The sequence below is a fragment of the Papilio xuthus genome, unplaced genomic scaffold (genome assembly GCF_000836235.2).
Source record: "Papilio xuthus unplaced genomic scaffold, Pxut_1.1 DF826159.1, whole genome shotgun sequence".
In the NCBI taxonomy this organism is placed as follows: domain Eukaryota; kingdom Metazoa; phylum Arthropoda; class Insecta; order Lepidoptera; family Papilionidae; genus Papilio; species Papilio xuthus.
This window is the reverse complement of record NW_013532490.1, coordinates 3,792,146-3,814,429: the sequence shown is the minus strand read 5'-3', so window position 1 is coordinate 3,814,429 and position 22,284 is coordinate 3,792,146. Positions and strand designations below refer to the sequence as shown.

The window sequence follows — 22,284 nt, the reverse complement described above, 5'->3', positions numbered from 1 at the left end:
TCATAGGCATAGAAAATGATGTAAAAACCATGGCACGACAGCTACAGATGGATCTTGTGTGTATTTTGACATTGACAGGGGGGCGCTAGTGAGCTATCAATTATGTCCACTAGGTCAGATAACTATGGTCAAAATTTTTGGTTTTGGAACTTATCATTTTCTATAACTTAGTCCAACTATTCCTTCAGAAATATAATTCCTAGAGGTTAGAGTATTTGTATGGGGAATCGCCTGTGTAAATTATAACAGCTTTATAGTTTTGTACAATCCTACAACAATTATTATTAATAATATTAACTCCATATGCTAACTGAGCCGTCAGTTGTCGTACATAAGGTAGTGAATTTACAAAATAACTTTTTTATGTTATCGTAAATATTGTGAGAGATTTTTAAGTTCATAAAAAATAAATGTATTTTAAAAAAATCATAGCATTTTTATTCCTCGCAGTACCGATGACGTTTAGTTGACATTATACAGCATGTTCAATTTTTCACAAGGGGTATACTTAGTCATTTATTATCCGTACGGGTTACATTTATAGACGAACAGATGGACTAACCTAACTTTAGTCTGATGTATATTTTAAACAAAAACAATAGCTGTAGACTAAACGTTGTAATGTCATTGTTTTAATAAACTATAGTTTATTAATGTCAGCGCTGTCGCATCCAGTGGAACATTGAACAAACTATTTCAAACAATTTTGACATGTAAAATAAATACAATAATAAATGAGGCGAGCGGAACAAACAACATTTTTGGTATTGCATCATAGTTGTTATTAATAATGAGAATACTTGATTTTTATACATACTGTATAACATTATTTTTTAGTTTTGAAAATAAAACTGGTATATACAACTCTGTTTAGTTAAAATTGAACGTTATGGCGGACTAAAGATTAAATCTATTCCAAATACTTATGACAATTATCAAATATTTAAAAATTGATTAAAATATTGCACGTAAATTGATATCAAAATCCAGATTTATCAAATTTAAATCTATAGTAAGGTTAGATTTAGATTACATTTATTTTTGACCCAAATATATAGACGTAAAAAATATTTATAAATTTATCAATTATTAACAAGAAAAAAACAATAATTCGGAGATTAGAACCTTTTTCGTTAGTGTACACTGGCCATGCATATATGATTAAAGAGTATTTCGGTAGAAGAAATCAATGACGAAAATATTTCTTTGACAAAGAAGGGTCTATAATGAAAAAACAGCGCGAATTTAAGTAGCAGTGTTGATCGCGGCCGTTCCAAACGGACATATACAATCCAGAATATTGGAATATTCAAAAATACTCAAATATAAAAGACCATAAGAAACCGGTGTCATGTATGCATGAATGTAGAAGAAGCGAGAGAGATATGTCAAGAGAACCCCAAATATCTGTAATCTTTGCATACCCCTGTGGGTAAAAGGCGTGAGTTATGTTGGTGAAGAAAGTCCTGGGCTGAAAAAAGGTATATGTATCATAAGAAGTGGTTTTAAAATTAAAAGATGTAATGACCGCGAAGAATCGCCGCGTTGTGAAGTCCGGTTCGTGCCAAGTCCGGAGCACTTTTGTACTCTCCACTCAATAACATTATGTAACGTTTGGCAATATGTCTGTATGAATGGTAGATACCACTAGCGTATAGCATATTTTATTGTGCTTTTCAACAATTGAAAGGGGAAGAAATCCTGATAGAGCGCCTACTACGAAAATTTCCGAGGAAATATAATATATATATAATAACATTATAGATATTTATATTAGATTTAGACAATACGTAAAGTACAACCAAATAATTATATAAATGTCATATTTCATCGATGACGTTACGAAAATGCATATCGCAAATGTTCATGATACACTCTCTAGATTAGAATATGAATTATCAGAAATTTTTGTAAACCGCAATAAAAATGCGTTAATTTAATTTTAATCATTCACATTTAATTTTTTTTTATATGGGGGAACGCTGCCAGTATCTTCGGGACCTTGCCTAAAGGGACTCCTTTTATTAACATATTTTAGTTAATTATTCGGTTTTTTTTTTTAATTTATTTTATATCATAGGTTTAAGAGTGAGAAGTGTCTGTTGTTTTCTTCCGATAAGTTAATTCCAAATAAATCTTGACATTTTTTTTATTATATTGACAATTGATTTAGTTTGTATGGTACTTATATGTTTCTTGACCTCTTAACATATCTAAATAGGTTAAAATAGACACCAGAGCATCCGTGAAATAGTTGTTAATTAACAAAGTGGTCCGAAATCGTCTAGGTTCACCAGGTTTACCAGATTCACCTGGATCACCAGGTTCATAATTGATTAATAATTGAATAATATAATTAATCAATACATCAGAGGTATTCAGGAGGTGATACTGCGACAATGCTTATCACAATTTACTTATCAGTTTTGAAGAAGTGCGTCAAAACTCGCACCACATGCGTCAGAATTACAATTTGCTTTATTTTTATCAAGGCTTTAGATCCCGGATAAGTTTGCCGCATTGTGATAATTAACACGAGGTATACGAATTGCTTCAAATGTGCTCCACAAATGATAAGAGGTAAACAATTTGTTTTTACTGAGTAAATATAAGGTGTAAATAGCAAAAATGATAACTCGGTAACAATGTATTTTTTCGTGCAGTCCGATTTCAAGGGAACGGTAGCATAAAGACTAATTTCAAATCTGAAAGCATCCTTTTTCTTATGATGGGAAATTTCTGACTGCTTTAGTCTTCGATTTTAATTAATTTTAAAATACAATTTAATATCAGTATTTGTTCCGAAGGTCTTGGGAAGAACTTCCTATAGAAATGATCCTATGAAGTAAGATCTCTCCGAAGAGCGTCGGTGGCTCAGGTGTCAAGCACTTGACATGCAATCTGCAGGTCCTACGTTCGAATCCCGTCATGTACCAATGTGTTTTTCGATTTCCGAATTACATATGTACATTTATCCGACGTTCTTACGATTAAGGAAAACATCGTGATGTATATCTGCGAAGAAATTCAAAGATATGTGAAGTCAACCAACCCGCACTTGGCCAGCGTGGTTGACTATGGCCTAATCACCCTTAACTTAGGGTAGGCTCCGAGCCCCTCGTCGGGGACGTATAGATGGAGATGATTTGTTCGGAAGTGTCCTGCATTTTTGACGTTTTAAGGTTATAAAAATAGCTATAGTTTATTTGTATGAAAATGATCGAACATTATAAACGATGGCGTCCACTAATAATTAAAAGAAGAAGAAGATCAAACAATAAGCCTTGCGATAGGAAGCTGTGTACCAAGACTGTGATCAGAAATAGATACGTTCAAACAGTACACAGACTAAACAGTACAAAGTCAATCTGTCCGTCTGTTTTGATATTTATCGTTTCAAATTGAATTTACATCGTCAAAAATGATTTTGAAGTTTTTTACACCATTTTTTTCCTGACTCATACGATTTAGAATCAGCGTGGGTAATGTACGAAGATTAAAATTACCCTGATATGTTTCTTAAGTCTTAACATTCGATCTAATTAAGTAAAAATAGACACCAGAATTAATCTTACTTACTTACTTACTCCGCTGGCGCATCGACCCAAAGTGGGTCTTGGCCTCCGACACAAGAGATCCTCTTTTGTCGGTTTAATCTATACAAATATATTAAAGAGAAAAGATTTCATTTTGTCAAGTGAATTAAGACAATGGGGAGGACAACGGAATGTGATGGAGAAGGGCAGAACAAGAGGAATTATTCTTTTTCTGTGTGTCTCCTCTGTCCATAAAAGGTAGGCAACGCATCTCCAATTGCGGATATCTAGTGATCGCTTCTCCATTTCGGCGAATTCAGGTGGCCGCTTGCTTGTTTTCCACATTATATTATAAATAAAAAAATGGTGGTGTAGTTTCTCAGCCTTTATTGACAGCATTAGTAGCGATACGATCTTGTACTAAAAAAAACTTACCATACCATTTTGGTAATTCGCTCGCTAACAACCTAAATAACCTAATTATGTACTTACTTAAAAAAAATAAGTGGGCAAACGACAGGCAAGAATACCGCCATTATATGGACGCCCATGGACATCCGCAAAACTAGAACTGCAGTGTGGCCGGGCCGGCCTTTGAGAAAAAGGTACGCTCGCTTCTTGGTGGATCCTAAGTCGTGCTGGTTTGGCAGAATATTCCGCAAAAATTACACAGTTGAGGAACGTTTTACCACCTGGACGGCGAGCCATCCAAAAACAAAAAAAAGACTTATTATTACTAAGTGGAAGTAATCATGTTTTGCATTTTGATCCGATGAAAGAATAGGTAATAGTATTTCCCTTATTTTGTTATGCGCCTAGAAATAGGCAATCACTGGCAAGGTTACCTTAATTATCTCGAGAAAGTTCATTTTAACGCTACAGCCTCGGCAAGTTTACTTTCTGAGTCGGAAACCAGTCAAGGATAGCCAGCGTGAGAATTTTAGTGAATCTAGTTTCATATAACCCAGTTTTGAAACCCTCCTATTGAAGATTTTCCCCAGATACAGATACAGAAAAAAGGTGAATCGATACCTGAATCGATATTCATCAGTTTTTTGTATCGATTAAATTGTTGCGTAACGTCCCTAAATAAAACGTACAACACTAAATCCGTCGGTCGCGCCACGTGCGATACGTTGGCAGACAATGAAGTAATCACGCGCATTGTTAAACGTTATTTTTAGTTTGATATCAACGTTTAGATCCTAACGCGGACCAAAGAAATGACATATACAAAGTCAAAGGCAAACGAGCGAACGGCCACTTGAATTCGCTGAAATAGCGAACGGACTGCTCCTCTTATACATACGTAATTACAGTAGCGTTGCTTGTCTATAACGGATGGAGGAGGAGGCGTACAGAAAGATGATTTTTCCCTTCCATACCTCCAAACTCCCAGCAGATCCACTTCCCATCCTTTCCTTATAAGAAAAGGGTGGACAGAGAAAGGAGACTATAATTGGACCCGTCATTCATCAAACCCTTATATCAAAATCGTTTATATGAATGAAGAAATCACATTAAGAAAGACATATACATAGAGAAAATTCTAATATTCGATTTTTACATCTTGAATTGGAAACTACACGAACATCGGCATTCATTCTTTTACCTTCTTTCCTTATTTTGCTTCATTCTAACTTACTTGTTCTAAAAACAAGAAATAGGTGTGAACATTATCATTAAAAAGCCTACCAATGCGTTACAGGGCCTTAAAAAATAATTAAGATAAGGTTTGACGCACGACGTCTATCTCGTAGCGAACCAGTTCGAATTGAAATGCTTGGATAATATGTTAATACTTTAGTGTAGTGGGCGTAAGTCAAACTAAATTAAGACAGCTAGTAAGTTGCTAGGGATTACAGATGTCTAAGGGCATTTGCTTCGCTGTTTTTGCGAATTTAAGTGGCCACTCGTTCGTTTACCACCTTTGACATAAAAAAATAAGATTTAATTTAAATCCACGTGAGACGTTTGGAATTAAAACTATTTTGTCGTATTTGTAGTTAAAAGAATCTAATCTATCGTGGTTTCTATTTATTTTGGGTCTTGCGTCTAGCTATTTCGTAGTTACAAAAGATACGAAAGAATAAAAGAATTTATAAAAAAGAATTCTATATAAACTTCGAATGGAATTTTATAACAACAGATTTTGTAATAATAATGAGGTAAAAAAATCTAAGGCGTAGGTTCCATTGCAGTCACGCTTCGGCTACCAAGCAAGAATCTTGTTTCCTTATTTAGTAACGTCGAACTAGTATCTAGTAGATAGGTAGGTAGGTCTTTTAAAAAAGATATAAAATCGCACGTTATTTGCGGTGCTATTTTTTTCTTCAACTTTCGTAAAGTATACTTTATGTAATAAGTTAAATAAAGGAATAAGAACATTAAAATATAAGTACATACATACATACATATATTTTGCACCCTACTAACATTTTAAAAGAAAAACCCGTCAAGCATGACCGGTTTTCTATTCGCATGCGCAATGCACTTTACGGTTATCGTACTAAGTGGAGAAAACGGCTTCAGCGCTTCATCGTTCATGACACAACTATTCTTTTAAAATCGATCGGGTAATACAAGCGCAGGGGTTGTCATTCACTGACGTCGCTCCCGCGAACATACTACGCATGCGCGTCTGGCCGTCGTCTATCCCGCACAAATATAGAGGAAAATTCGTTCAAAAGTGTCTACCTACTCCACGGTAGTCTTTTCAACTTGGTCGTATAACTTTAACGCCAGAATCTACATTCGAGCGGTTATCTCATTTTGTCGCATCGCGATATAGATAACGAAAGCGCTAGTAAAATATTTTATTAATTATGCGATAACTAAATTGCCCTTGTTTTACTATAAATGAAAAGTAAATTGCGGCAACGGCACGCCGTAATGTTCGGCCAATTGTCGTCGGGTGTGTGGTGACGGATGGACGGATTTCGTGTGGAGCGTGCGTTGAGCGGTGGTTTCGTTCATTTCGTTCAACCAGTCAGAAAAGCGGACTCAAACCGCGCGGTCGCGCGGCGCGTCGGTGCTCGTAGTTTTTTAGTTTGACAGTTGGCGCGTTTTTTCGTTTGGGTTTAGCTAGATTTATTTTGTGAAAAGCATAGATTTTAAGTAAGTGCAATCTGTGTATTTTCTGTTAACTTCTAGTGTGCGACTAGTCATTTGTGCATTAACCACATTGGCTGTGATTTTAGTGATTGTACGCCCTGTGAACTTTCTTCGATTAGGATTGTGATTTTTCTTTTGGAGACCATCTCAGAGTACGTGTCATCAACTGCAGGGGACTAAAAAAGGTACGAAAGATTGTTTTATTACAGTACACTCGCTAAATAGGTTCTTTTCATGCTTGGATAAGTCGGACATTGAACATTGCTATTTGGGGCAGACAATTTCTCTTGCGGGTCCGATTAAAACCTGTTCCAAATATAGCGAATCGAGCTACGGCGGATAATGTCTTTACATCCGTTGTAAACTGTATGGGTACATTCAAAGTTATATTAAGAAGTACTTGGAGTAAGTTTGGTTAAGAATCTCGTTTTCCCTTGGCCGGGGCGAGACGAAGCAGACAGCTGTGCACACGTAACGGGTAAAAATAAATACTCGGGCATTATCGGCCGCTAGACAAACCGGCTTTGCTGTGGACAACGCGGTATTATTAGTGCATATTATACAATAATTTGCGGTAGTTTACATTTACAGGTTATGTGCGATTCTAAAATCGATTATTTAATAATGCAAAAGCAAAATAACCCTTTTCTTAATTCTTACAAATGATTTACATTCCAAAAGCAACTAAATAATCATATTTTTTTAGCAAATACTACCACACAGAGAAGGTTATTGTAGGAATCAGTCTGTCTTTAGTTCTTCTTAGTAACAAATACTTCTTTAAAAAAAAAACAAGTATATAAATATTGAAATATGTTTAAAATGACATAATGTATGCAAAATAAAATAACATATACAAATTATTCCATATATTTTAAATAAGACTATGTGTTATATGAAACCGTAACGGGAAAAAAGATTTTAATAAAAGTTATATAAATCAACTAGCTGTCGCCCGCGGCTCCATTCGGGCGGAATTGAAAAAAACTCAATGAGTAGCCTCTGTATTCTTCCAGACTATGTTCTACACCTGTGCTAAATTTCAGCGAGATCCATGCAATCAATCTCGAGATACCTTTCAACAAATATCCATCCATCCAAACATTCCAATTTATAATATTAGTAAGATTGAAAGATGTCTATAGAATGGGTTACATCTCTTATGGGACCTATTTTACGGACATAACTCTTTTCTTTAGCTATTTGAGATCATAAGGCATTAAATCCATATAGAGAATTTGGCAGAAGGGATTGTTCTACTTTATATAGCAATAAGGACATCCATAGGCCATTTATGAATAAAATAGAAAAGATTTATAGCATCAAATGAACACTTAATTGCTATGGTGGTTCCAGCATCCATATTTTGGCAACTTGCCCGCCAATATTTTATAAATACTGTTATTTATTACATTTGATTTTTTACAGTTTATGTTTAGTCTTTACTAATGATATAGATAGGAAACACTTCCATTACAATCTAATTGTGAATGAATTACTGCATTTTAGACTGTTATAGCTTACTGTGGACTTCTGACACTAAAATCTCTGTATAAAACATATTGTCATCCCTGTAATTATTGGAGATTATGGACTCGGAAACCCATGGTTAGTCAATAATCTAAATTCAACTGTTGTTTTTCTATTGCACACTGTTAAGATAGAATTTATAGATACATAGTGAATCAAGATTTTAATTAACAGTGTTTTAGATTTTATTGTAAGAAATAATATTATTTCCATCTACCCACCAGAATTTACATTTTTGTAAAAGAAAAACAGTAGCATTCACACAATCTTATTAATATAAAGCGAATGTTTAGATGAATGGATGATTGGATGGTAGTTTGTTTGAAGGTATCTCTGGAGTGGCTGCATGAATCTCGCTGAAATTTGGCATGGATGTAGAACATAGTCCGGAAAAAAACTTAAACTAAAAATCCAAAGACTGCATATTGACTATCCCTGATGTAATAAACTGCTGTTTCAACAGTGTTTAATGTTGGGTTTAGGTTGGTCAAATTCTTCAATGAAATTTGTACAATGAAAACTATAAAAATGAGATTATAGCTTGTTCATATGTTTCATTCTATTAAATTATTCAGATTGATAAAATAATATCTATTATGCATCCTTATGTATAAGTAATATTATAAATGTGAATGTTTAGATGGATGGATGTTTGCTTGATATTATCTCCGGAATGCCGCAATGGATTTTTATGATATTCAGCATACATGTAGAACATAGTCTGGAAAAACACATAGGCTACTTATTTTGTTTTTTTTTTTCAATTCACCACAGATGGAGTCAGGAGACAGCTAATATAATTTTCATCATTATCTGTACTTTAAATAATTTAATAATTGAAAAGTAATGTCTCTGTAACAAAATGTACAAAATGGCCACGTCTGGCTCTAACCAAATGCTCAACAGAGTAAAAACATCTCATATAATTTGGTATGTATGGAGAAATTAAATGCAGTTGGGTTCCCTATAATATGTATAATGTATGTATAATTTGTCATGCCTACTTTTGTTGTAAAAACATTTGCTGTGTACATTCAACGATTTTTCAATACATTTTGCAATAAACTACCAACGATTTGGCAACGCTGCACCGTTCGAAAGTCGGCACTGAAGTATATTTGGAGGGTGGGGGGGTTATATCTGAAATATGGCGACTAGACGGCCATTCCCCGACGTGACGCCGCTCCAGAAGCTATTAATTACGCGCCAGAGAGACTCGACAGCTCGATGAAGTCATATCGATTTGATTTCCAGTCAAATAAGAATAAGTGACGTCATTTTTTCATATCAAACGTCAAGATGAGCTGGACTTTGACAGAATACAAAATAATAGCCAAGTAATCTAGCTTTTAATAATATAATAGCTCTATTTTTTCAACCATTGTTGTCTGTTTTGAATCTACCCTCCGAAATTACTACTACCCTATAAGAGTTACCCGAACTTGACGAAATTTCCTTGTGACCGACAATCACAAAATTACACTTACATTTTTTTCTATAATTACAGTTTAATAATTTTCCGACCCCTAATGTTAACATTACTCCCAGCGACTTTTCTGACCAGGTCATAAGTTGACTAATTCACAGGCAGACTACAAAAATATCTTGTGGCATGGAAAGTGTTAACAATCATGTCATCTGTACATTGAATGCGATGCGACTCTTTGGGGGGGTTAGGTGTATTTAAAGCTATTGGGAATCGTCACCGGCGCGCGCGTCACACGAACACGAATAGAAAACTGCTGACCCTCGCGGTGACGTAGTTCATGACGGCCGGGCTAGCGTTCTCAGTGTTAAAATATGCCAATCATAATTTAATAACGTGACTTTATAATCGAAAATCTTACTTTTTATTAATATTATAAATGCGAATGTTTAGATGGATGAATGGATGGATGTTTGTTTGAAAGTATCTCTGGAACGGCATCTGGAAATTTGGCATGGATATAATGCATAGTCTGAAAGAATACATAGGCTACTTATTAAGTTTTTTTTTCTAATTCCGGGTGGACAGAGTCGCGGGCGACAGTTAGTCTAATAATAAAGAAAACGATTCGCGCTTGTTTAGTCTACAATACACTTTTCAGAATAAGTATGTCATAGGAATACACTGGCCCTGAACTGTTCCTTTTCGAATCATTACGTTTCGATGCAAGTTTGTCGCGGGTTTACACTACTGAAAACATTTACAAATGTTATAATCTCGGAATTGTGATATTTTTCGATGTTTGGTTAGTGTACATGATTTGTTATTGTTTTATAACTTTTATAAACTTTTAAAATGATCTCTAGCTAAGAGCGTTGCCTTCTAAGTGGAACACGGTGCTGGCCATTGGCCAAGACAACCTGGCGCAGCCTATCCATTGATAAGATAGTCTTTCAGCTTTCATACACTCGGTTAATAAAAATGATTACATTTTATAACTGTTTACTTTGCAACAAGGACCATTTCAAGGCTTCAATCCGTTATCATGGCTTATCTAATGCATACTTGCATTCATGATCATATGTTTGTTCGCATTCTGATTGAGTGATGGTTGGTGCTGCATTTAGAAGGTGACATCAGTTTTTATTTTAATCGACTTCGAAAAGGAGGTTTTGTATTCGTCTGTATGTTTTGTTATGGTACTTCGTAACTCCATTGCTGGTTTCAATATTTCTTTTTTTATTCGATAGATGTTGCGGCTCATTTGGTCATTTTGAAAAATAAAAAACAAATCTAGTAGTTTTGGAGATATCTTACTTATAAATGTGAGTGTTCAGATGGATGGATGGATATTTGTTTGAACATATCTCCAGAACGGCTGAACGGATCACAATGAAATTTGGCATACGCAACATAATCTGGAAGAACATATAGTTAAGTGATTTTTTCAAATCCGCGCGGACGGAGCCGCGGGTGACCGCTAGTTATAGTATAAGATAAAAAAAGTTACGGGTATGGTAGACTATATGGCCATTAAATGCTTCTTCATGTCCTTGACATGTTTCGTTTTATAAAGCCATTTGACCCTACCGACTTAAAGCGCATATCGGATTAAGGGATACGAGGTCGAATGTACGTCAGGGTTACTTATACTATTATTATGCATGCAATGTAAGATATAGAATATCTAAAGATATTAATATGATAGATTACAGGGACATTGTTAAGTGGGTAGATTTTTGTTAAAGTATTATTTTTGATCAGAATTTAATAGTCTTTTGTTTCCTCATCAGCTCACTATACGTCCCCACTGAAGGGCTTTTAGTCTACCCTAAGGTAGGGGTGACTAGGCCATAGTCTTTTGTTTATCTCACGCTAATTTCGTTCTTCGAACATATTTACACAATATGTTTAATCACTATTTTACTTATGTTGTTAGTTATGAATCAATTATATATGTTTGTTGAAATATGAACACGAATTTAAGCAATTCTACGAACATTAATCATCAATATTTATACTAATAAACAACTATTATATCGAGTTATTTTATTATGTATATAATTTAGATTACGCCATTTAGTATATGGACATATATATATAGGTAATTGATATGTTCACCAAATATTCTTTTACCGTGTGTTTACACAGCAGAAACATATGTACATAAACATGTTTTCGGTGCATGTGTGTAGTGTAAACCCACGGCATTTTACACGTTTCTCACATCGCCTTAGCTACACGAAAGGGACGGTTGTTAGTGGTCTCACTCTGATACTCGTCTTACTAGACTTCATGAGTGATATCATCTGATGACGTCACATTTTATATTGTTCGCCCGTCGTTATTTGTTGATGCATAATTATCTATTTAATATTCATATTCCGATCCAAGCGTTAATATTACCGCATTGTCTGCTGGTTCTATATTTTATTGGCAATGTAGGAATTAATTTGGTATGTAACCGGAACATATCTTCGGTTATAAATCTTACTATCTTACTAATATTATAAATGCGAATGTCTAGATGGATGGATGTATGTTTGAAGGTATCTAAAGAACGATTGAACGGATTTCGATAAAATTTGGCATATAGAACATAATGTGGAAGAACACATAGGCTTCTAATTATTATTTTTTAATTCCGCGCAGACGGAGACGCTGGCGACCGCTAGCATATAAATATTTATGATTTGTATAATTTGTCGTATTATGAGACGATAAAATTCTATTTCGGTTGCTTATCACGTACGGCATGAGTCACCCGCGGTCAGGGGTCGCTCTGGTGACATCATGACACCACATGGTATTAATGTAATTAAAAGGTCTTACGAATCAGGTCATATTGAGAGCAATGTCGATTGACCTTTTATTTACGTAGGTGTTATAAAAAGTGTACAAAATTATCTTATGTTAAGGAGCATAATGACCTTATAGAAAACATTTTGACGTATGTTTAGTTGTAATCCAAAGTCTTTATATTTTAGTCATAAATATATATTCCTGCGACTCCGTCCGCGCGGAATTAAAAAAACAGATTTAGTAATCTATGTGTTCTTTCAGATTATGTTCTATATGTATGCGAAATTTCAGAAAGATTCGTTCAGTCGTTCTGGAGATATTTTCAAACAAACAAACATCCATCCATCCATCTAAACATTTGCATTTATAATATTAGTAAGATTAGGCATCCAGAACGTATTACTTTATTAAACAATTTTTATAAACTAATTAAAAAGCATAATGGCCGCCATGACCTTTCATGGCTTTTATTATTCTAAAATTCTTTAATCGTCTATTTCGATTAAAAAAGAATAAAATTGCAAAAACAAATTTATATATCACTGACGTAATTTCTGAGATGATGATTAAAAAAACACTAATTATTATAAAATGTTAAAGGATTAGGAATTATTTTGACGTTAGATGTGACATTATTAGGATAAGTTTATAACTTATGTTTAAAACTATCGGATAGCGTTTGGATATTTTATCGCGATATCCAGCTTGTTTTGTACAATTTAGTTTCAGAATGAATTATTTATATTTATTGGTATCTGTTAAATTGATATCTGACATAGTGTGGTTTTAAAGTAGGATATAATAAAATTGTGCTTGGATGAATGAAGTTTTTTACTATACTAATATTTTTTTTGTTATTGTGAGTATGAATGATAAAATTATATGTTTATTTTACTAATAATATACCATGTGTTTGTGACTTTAGTGTTTTGTACAAAACCTGAACATATTGCATGTTAAATTATTCAAACTTTCGTGAGACATTATACTAAACTGATATATAAACACGGCTAAACACTCACGTATATTCGTCCGGTGGCGGCACCGACTAGTTTCGAGCACATTGGGGGTCCTTCATCAGGGTGAGTGGTACTGGTATTATTCCGAGAGGGAGCTGCCTCGGCAGCTGGCGCAGACGGGGCCGCGGACGAGAGCGAAAGCGTGCCCGTGGTCCCGTCCCGATGCGTTGAAGGAACAGAGGGGTTTAGTGGGGTACTGGTATTATTTCGCGGACGCGGCCCGTCGCTCGGGCGAGTCGTCGTCGATGTAACAATCCACACCATGTATGGACAAAATGGCGTGGATTGTTACTTTGATCTCAATAATGTCATATTGAAAGATAATTTTGTTATACATTTGAAACTCATAGACTTACTATTAGAGTGTTATTTGTAAGTTACGTGTATAAAAAAAGATTATTTGATAGTAAGTATAATAAATCAAAAGTAACTCGTTTTGTCTGCAAAAATCCTCTAAGGATTCCGTTTATTCATCGCTAACAAATGCCACTCTCATATCGGATTTCCTTGGGGCTTAATTGAAGATGACGTAACTGAGTGTAGCAGAGTCTAGAGTAAATAGTTTTTGGTTTCATAAAATACATATATTTATTTGTTCAACTTGTCATCCTAAATAATAAAGTAAAGGTTAAAGTGCTATCGTATAAAGTCTCCGTCAGGAGAAGTGGACGCATGGGGAGTGGAAAGTATTCTCTTTCTGTGCGTCCCCTCTTCTGTCGTTTTTGCAATAGCGGATGTCATTGGGCAGCGGTCGCTTTGACATTTCGGCGAATTTAGATGGCCGCTCGATCGTTTACTATAATTTAAAAAATAAAATAAAAAAAATTCCTTCACGTACAAACTCATTTAGTATTCAGTGTCGCATTTATTAGGAATCTTTAATACATATGTGTGTATTCATCTTTGAATTGCTTGTGTAAATGTCGACAAAACATTTCATTTATTGCGTTGTTTACTTGACAATAGAACCAACTTTATAGGACAGATCACTTGTGTAAGTAGAGTACAGAAAGATGACGAGAGTTTGTATTAAAACGTCCCAATTTCCTGACTTAGTTATTATCTTACTTATTAATATTATAAATGCGAATGTTAGGATGCATGTTTGAAGGTATCTCCATCGGCTGTATAGATTTCGCGGAAATTTGGCATAGATGTAGAACATAATCTGGAAGAACACATAGACTACTAAGTAAGTTTTCTGATACCGCGCAGAGGCGCGGGCTACAGCTAGTAATGTAAAAGACGTCTAAATCTACCTTTATGATACCCCGGAATAGAATACTATTCGACTAACACCACACTTGTAGACATGGAGCGGTTCATCCGGTGTGATTAAGTTAGTTAACACGTTGATCACTTTTGAATAATACCATCCCAAGAATTGATGTTAACGTACGAATATCAGTTTAGTTCTCTCATGAGTCAAGATCTATTTTCTATGTTGTCTCCAGTTGTCGTCATCGCCAGGTAGGTCAGATGGCTGACTCAACGCAGGCAGTGTGCTAAGGACATCCTTTAAGTTATAAATACAGCTGTGTAAGCGCACCTTTATGACTGTTTTACCGTGTATAATTGTGACCTCAGAGTACATGTATTAGGTATAAAAAAAAATAACACTACATAGAGACGGCATAATAGAATATTAAAATTTGTCGACTCTACTCCGACTCCTATAATCCGTTTTTTACATAAAATAATATTTTAAAATAACTAAAATATTTTTTTTAATAAAAATTTCGAGACCTAACTTTAATTCTACATAGTCTTGATTACGCCTCGGTAAGCCTGTTTTCGTGTGTGCGTAGGATGCGCCCGCGCAACTTAATGACTCATTCAAGATGGCCGGCATTCGCTAATTATTTAAGCCCGGTAAAAACAAACCTTAATGCTAAAAGCTTTTAAAATTTTAGAGCTATAATTATAAAATGCTAGGTTGTTTACTATTATACATTCCAAATGAAAAAAATCACATAATTAAAGTTTTATAATAATAAATCAATTAATTTCATATCAGTCATTCTGTATAAACTATCCAGTATGTTTAGTACATATTAGATAGATTTTCTCCTATTACTTGTTCACTATAATTTTGTTCAACCCTGTCCAAGTGTAAGCTAAAGGGCTTGTCACTTTGTAGTTATTAAAACATAGTATGTAGTTAACAGATAGTATATTTAAAGTGATATATGAGACATCATTATATTGTCCCTGATTACAATGTACACCCCAGTTAATTTGACGTCAGCTATAACAAAACATCAAATGTCACACACTTAGCCAACGCCTCGGATACCACGTTTGTATTTACAATTAAAATATCGTGATAAAACTACATTCGATGTTGGCTAAAGAAAACTTAACTGCATACCTATAAGTGCGAAATTCGTTTGCATTCAACGTTGTATTGTCTTCCTACGTGATTTGTAATGTAATAAGAGAGGCCGCCACAGCAATAGCGACTGTATTACATCATTGCTATAATATTTTTTTTCTAACCTTGGATATAATTCAACTATATTTGGCTTGTCTTCTACGTGTGTGTTGGTTTATTCAACATCAAAATATTCTAGGTGTAAGATCGATCAACCTTGTAACTCAATGTTGGATTACTTTTGAACTGATGACATCATGATAGCTTAGTTTAAACTTTGCTCGTGTCAATCAAATTGTATAAGTGAGTTTTGTAAATTCAACTTATATTGCCCAAATAGTACCAACCAAGTATCAACTTATTATGTTGAAGATTTATAGGAAAACTAGCCAAAACTAGATACATATTGAACATATAATTTTAATAATTAATTTGATATTAAAAAGCCACCCTTTCAATGCAATGACGTAGTCAAAAACTCAAGATCGATCGAGCCCATATTGGCGCCCAGCTCGCAGAGCTCCACGGAGCGAAAACGTCTCATATTTCCTCAGTTTGTTCCAATTTTTCAATGTAACCATTTTTCACCCTACATCTCTTAACAAGCGTGGGGTGTGACTGTTTGCCTGCATAGCCTTTGTACACTCAAACGAGTTCTTGTCTCTTTTCAAGTTTAGTTTTGACATGTTTTTATATATACTCAAAGATTTCATTATTGTGACGTCTATAAAAAACACTTTTTACCCGACTGAATCTGAAGGTGTTGTTTTTCCTGCGTATGCATGTAGGTTTGTATAACCTTTCTATTTCATAGTTTAAAGTACTCAATCGATTTTGACAAGTTAGATGTAATTCGAGTCGAATATACCGACAAGGATATCTGATCCGTTGGGCATAAGTCAAACTAAATTATGACAGCTCACTAGCGCCCCCTTGTCAACGTCAAAATATGTCATAATATCCTGTTTGTACTGTAGCTATCATGTCGTTTTTTATGTCATTTTCTATGTATAATTATGTTAAATATAGTTGTCGTCCTCGTCTTCGTCAGCCCGGAAAAAAAAAACTTAAAAAATAACCTATTTGTTCTTCCAGACTATGTTCAACATCTGTGCCAAATTTCAGTGGTATCTATGCAGTCGTTCTACAGATACCTTCTAATCAACATCCCTCAATCTAAACTTTTGCGTTTATAATCTTAGTAAGATCTAACAGAACCAACCGTTAGCAGTAGCGTCTCTCATCGGTCCATATATCCTTGTTTGACTTTACGTGTTAACGTAGATCGGAATGCGTGTTCGTGACATAATGAACGTAGAAAAGTATTTATGTAATTATTCACGGGTCATTGAACCCATTATGCATACATTAACTCATGTGTAAAGGTAATATGCATATATTTTTCTTGATAATAAAACCAGTATGAAATATCAATGATTCTGAATGAATTAATACGTTTTATTTCAAACTGGTTATAATTTAACAGTAAAGTTCAATGATTGATTTAATGATGATTTTGAATGATAGAAACATTTTCATTATGGTAGAGGGATTTTAGTCAGAAACCAGTAATTTTTTTTTATATATCTTAAGGTGGCAAAGGAGCGAGCGGCCACCTGAAATCGCCGAAGTAGCGAAGTGACCGCTGCCCACAGACACACGCAATTGCATATGCGTTGCCTACCTTAAATCGACGGAGGAGAGGATGCACAGAAAGAAAATATTTCCCCTTTCCATGCATCCTCTCATCCGGAAAGTCCACTTCCACTTCCCATCCTTTCCTTATAAGAAAAGGGTGGGAAGGGAAAGAGGACTAAATTATGCCTCCGGGACGCACACTCATCAGACGAAACGCGGAATTGCTTCCACTTCACGCCTGTTTTCTGTGTAGTGGTGGTATTTCACCGGGCGAACCTGGCCAATTCGTGCGTAGATGTTAAAGCGGGTTCTACCACTCTTAAAAATAATGTAAAATAATTTAATTTAAATTATTTCAATTTTATTTATCATTACTCAAGAATTATTTGTTAAAAAAAACTTTGGATCTATCAACGTAAGATAGGGGATTCCCCGTATAGAAAAAAACATATAGCTATACGCGACTAATGAAGTATACCTTGTCGTAATATTAAGTATAATTTGCTAAGTACATTGGCATTTTCGTTAAATAAATACAAATGAGAATTAAACTTTAACAATAAAACTAGCTAAATGTTAAAACATAACTAAAACTAGCTTATTAACCCTAGATGGTCTTTCACCTTGAAAAAAATGAAATAGGAATGTGTTTTGATTGCGTTTTTCAGCATGCGGTTCGTAGTAAAATTATAATTTTATTTAACTGTGCCTGTTCATTTTTTATTTGCATTACATCCTGTTGTTATCATGAAATGCTCAATGGAAATTCCTAAAGCTTCGGTATAATTTTACATATTATAACATCGGTCAAAGTCAAGGGTAATTTTATAATGTATTTCCTCACCACTATCTCGGTCTAGACTTTTTATTATATAAATTTATATATGTATTTAGATGCGCCAATAGCTTAATGGTTAAGGGTACGGATTTCTGATCACGTGGTGCAGAGTTCGAATCCCGCCATTTGAGTATTGTCGTAAACCATATCCTAGTACAAGAATAGAGCTTAGTTGGAATGGTACAAGAAATATTAGTAAATCAACAAAAATCTATTAATATTTTTTATAAATTTTGTTTGTTTTGTTGTTGTAAATAATATGTAAGTTAAGTAGTTCTATCCAATCAAATGTTACAAGGTTTTAGTGAAAGAATAAAACACATAGTTTATTCTGGAACATTATCGTTAGATGTAAGGTGCAAAACAAAACAATTGAATGTGCTCCGGCAAACGAAGGCTATGCTTTTTGCGTTCACGCCCCACTTGGTAAAGTTTTCTCAGCGCTCTGTTATTTCGACGATGTAATAGTTTCACGATATAGAAGTGCCTTGGTATATAGATTTTTAGATAACAAAGAGAATAAAGAGTAAAATAAAAGTAACAAATCCAACATGGCTACGTAGGTCCAACCCTTATATACATTTTTTTTGGTACTTATGCGACAAATGAGGAAGTGGCCACCGGGATTCGCCAAAATAGCGATGTGATCGGTCCTCATATATATCTTAATAGAGAAGGGAACTCACAGAAAGATACTTCCCCATATAAGCGTCGCTTCCATCGCTTGTGCTAAGACACTCCGAACGATTCTCGGTAGAGAGATTCTCAAGGAAGATATTAGAGGGGAATTTTGACGCATCGGAACATCTAAATGTGTCATTGCACTCATTTTTCTTCTCGAAATAGCACACCGTATGAAAGTATAAAAATGTAATTTGTTTTCAAAATAAAGAAGTTGGCACAAGAACTTTGTTATAAGCGAAATTCCTTTGAACGCTTGAAAAGTTTTACCGGAAAAATGTACTTATTTGTTTGTCATTGCCAAAATACTGGCAAATATTTCCATTGTTTGTTCTACAACGTAATGGATGAAAAAAGTTTAATTTATCATACTTCAGACTAATATTATAAATGCGAATGTTATTAGAAGGTATCTCTAGAACGGCTACTTGGATCTCGCTGGAAGAACACATATTTTTTTTATTTCGCGCAATCAGTCTCGGGCGGAGGCTACTTTTTCATAAATTGAACGAGTATGGATGGTTATAAAAAAGGGAAATTAATGAAAAGACTGATTTGATGATCGTGAGTTTTCACTGTAAAACATTGACAGAAAACATGTTATTTAAAACAAAGGAATCGAGTATAAAATTACAAGTTATATTTCGTTGTAGTCTTATATATCAAAACCATATCGCCTTTAATTTAGTTGTAATGTTTGTGTCTTGAAAATGAAAACACTTGGGTAAATGTGTACGGAACTTTTTTATATTAAACGTAAATATGTCGCCGTCTGGAGGTCACGTAGATGACATCTAATAACATTCTCAATATAAAAGTTTCATTTGCATTTAGTTTAAGGCATGAACTAATTTATTAAGTTACTGTAGCACGAAAGTTATTAGTCACTAGAGTCCCTTAGCGTAGGTTCATCAAACTAAATCTACACTAAGTGGGACTTTCTCGGGAAATAAAGTTGAGGGTTCCCAGCTTTTAATACATTTTTGTATACATCATTTTTCATTTTTATTGAATTGAACTATACAAAGATATGATTTTAGTATAGGTTAGTGTTTGAACTATCGCAATACTTCATAGCAACTATGTATAAGAGCTAACGAGTCCCGGAGCCAGGGTATAAACAAGAGCGGAACATCCGTGTTCATCAATCGGCTTGTCCAAACATCGACGTTAGGTACAACAGAGCTGGCGAACGGAGCTATGATGTGTTAATACATTATTAAATATACCCAACCTATCGCTGGATACTATAAATAATTGCCATTATCGAAACACGGCGTCTTAAAATATAATTTTGAATAACTAATTTCATATACTGAAGGCCGTCGTAATGTGACCTTGGGAATTAAAAATCATTAAAAATTTAAACTGTTAATAAAGTAGGTCTCATCATCATCAGCTTATTATACGTCCCCACCGAGGGGATCGGAACCTACCCTAAGTTGATTGGGCCATAGTCAACCATGCTGGCCAAGTGCGGCTTGGTTGACTTCACACATATCTTTGAATTTCTTCTCAGATATGTGCAGGTTTCATCACGATGTTTTCCTTCACCGTAAGAACGTCGGATGAATGTACATAAATAAATCGGAAATCGAAAAACACATTGGTACATGATAGGATTCGAACCCAGGACCTGCAGATTGCAAGTCAAGTGCTTGAACCCTGAGCCACCGACGCTCTATAATGCTAAATTGCTGAAAGGAAAAATTTTAGTTTGGAAGTACTTCTTCTTGGTCGCAGTCTTTTCAGACTGGTCATGGAGCCGCTTTACGAGGCGCCGCCACTCCTCCCTAGTCCCTGCCTTTTTAGTACATTTAGTACAATAGTTAGTTAATGAAACATCATTTTTTTCATTACTAATTAGAATAAATTCTCTTAAACGGTATTTAACATCATTTGACTTGTTAAATAGTCTTTTTTACAATATTATTTGATACTAACGGTCAGCCGCGAATTCTTCAATGTAAAAATTTTTAAAAAGTAACCTATATTATGACCGAGTCATCCCGTCAAAATTCCTACAGCCATTTCAGAGATTATCCAGACAGACGACATTTTTTTACTTTACATACAGACACTCCAATTTTATTAATATATATGCAGTTTGATTGAATAACATTTCGACATGCCTTACAGAAACTGTAAATTTATCAAAATAGGTTATTCAGTTGTCAGGTCACGATTGCAGTGGGAGGCATTGGCGGAGTGCAGACTTGCAGTTAATGAATGCACGAATCTATCGCAGACCGCACAATCAGTCGCGAATAAACCTCGGTTTTGAGTCGATGTAAGGTTATATTTATTCTGTGATACAAATAAAATTATTTAACTTTGAATGTCATATATTTTATTTGAGTAAATAACCCGTAATTTCGTCAGTGCAAAATTAAAAAGTAGTCTAAAATATGTCCATCGAATACACGTCAAAAGCGGCTCGGCCTTTTTTGCTGGCAAAATCATGTGTATGAAATGAAGATTTTTTTTATATTACATACAGACAATATAATTTTACTCTGTATAGAGTATTCTAAAGTTAGAGATGTGCTGGTTTTTTTTACTTTTGGCTAATCAAATCCATTTTTCAACTTAACCGATTTTTGAGAGTAAGGTGTCATTATTCATATCCTTTCTCGTAGTTTCAGTTATATTAACTATTTATTGCTTCACATATACTGGGATTTGAAACATTAGCGCGTGATAGAGAGGTTTGGACGAGACTAGGGGAGGCCTATGTCAAGGGACAACCTGACACGTAACGGGATGCTGGGCAATCGATTATACATACATTTAACATAGGTTAATTACTAGAAAAAAAGTTTGTCAATATTGTAATATTAAGTTTAATAATTGTCAGTGAATAAAGGCTTTATCTATCTATCTATATACTGGAATAATGACTTCATTTTTAACAGTCAACTACCACTTTTAGTGTTGCGAGATGTCTACTGACATCGATGGTCGATAGTTGTCCCCTTATAAATAATCTACGCATGCCTGTTTAAGACGTATATCAAGTGTTGCCTTTAACATGTTTGTAGTGAAATTTAATTGTCTCCAAGTAGCAGCAATACAGTTAGTTTCGGTGTGACATGCATACCAATAAATGACGCAAATGGCCGTCCATTCAGTACCAGTTAACTGTTTGGGGGGCCAACTGTCCCGCTGGGGCCAACTGTCTCGCTGGGGGGGACTGACCCGGTGGTACAATTTGTTTATCCTTTGCGATAGTTACCACAATGTCTAGTTGTTTGGACAGTGCGTGTTAAGAAGACGACAGATTGTTATAATGAAAAATATATCAAACCTTGTTAGATATTCTTATT

At 34.7% G+C, this 22,284-nt stretch overlaps 1 protein-coding gene across 7 annotated transcripts in view; it reads left to right on the top strand.

The window, feature by feature from the left end:
- PMCA (plasma membrane calcium-transporting ATPase 3) overlaps positions 1 to 22,284 on the top strand; it is a 133,370-nt gene that overhangs the window by 26,630 nt on the left and 84,456 nt on the right. For 3 of the 7 annotated variants that reach the window (XM_013319251.1, XM_013319252.1, XM_013319248.1), the window contains exon 1: positions 6,343 to 6,835. The exons of 2 other annotated variants lie outside the window; for them this stretch is intronic. The gene's annotated coding sequence lies outside the window, so the exon portion shown is untranslated. Of the gene's footprint in view, positions 1 to 6,342; positions 6,836 to 22,284 lie in introns of those variants that run through there. 2 more of the 7 variants (XM_013319254.1, XM_013319253.1) reach the window with 2 other exon arrangements.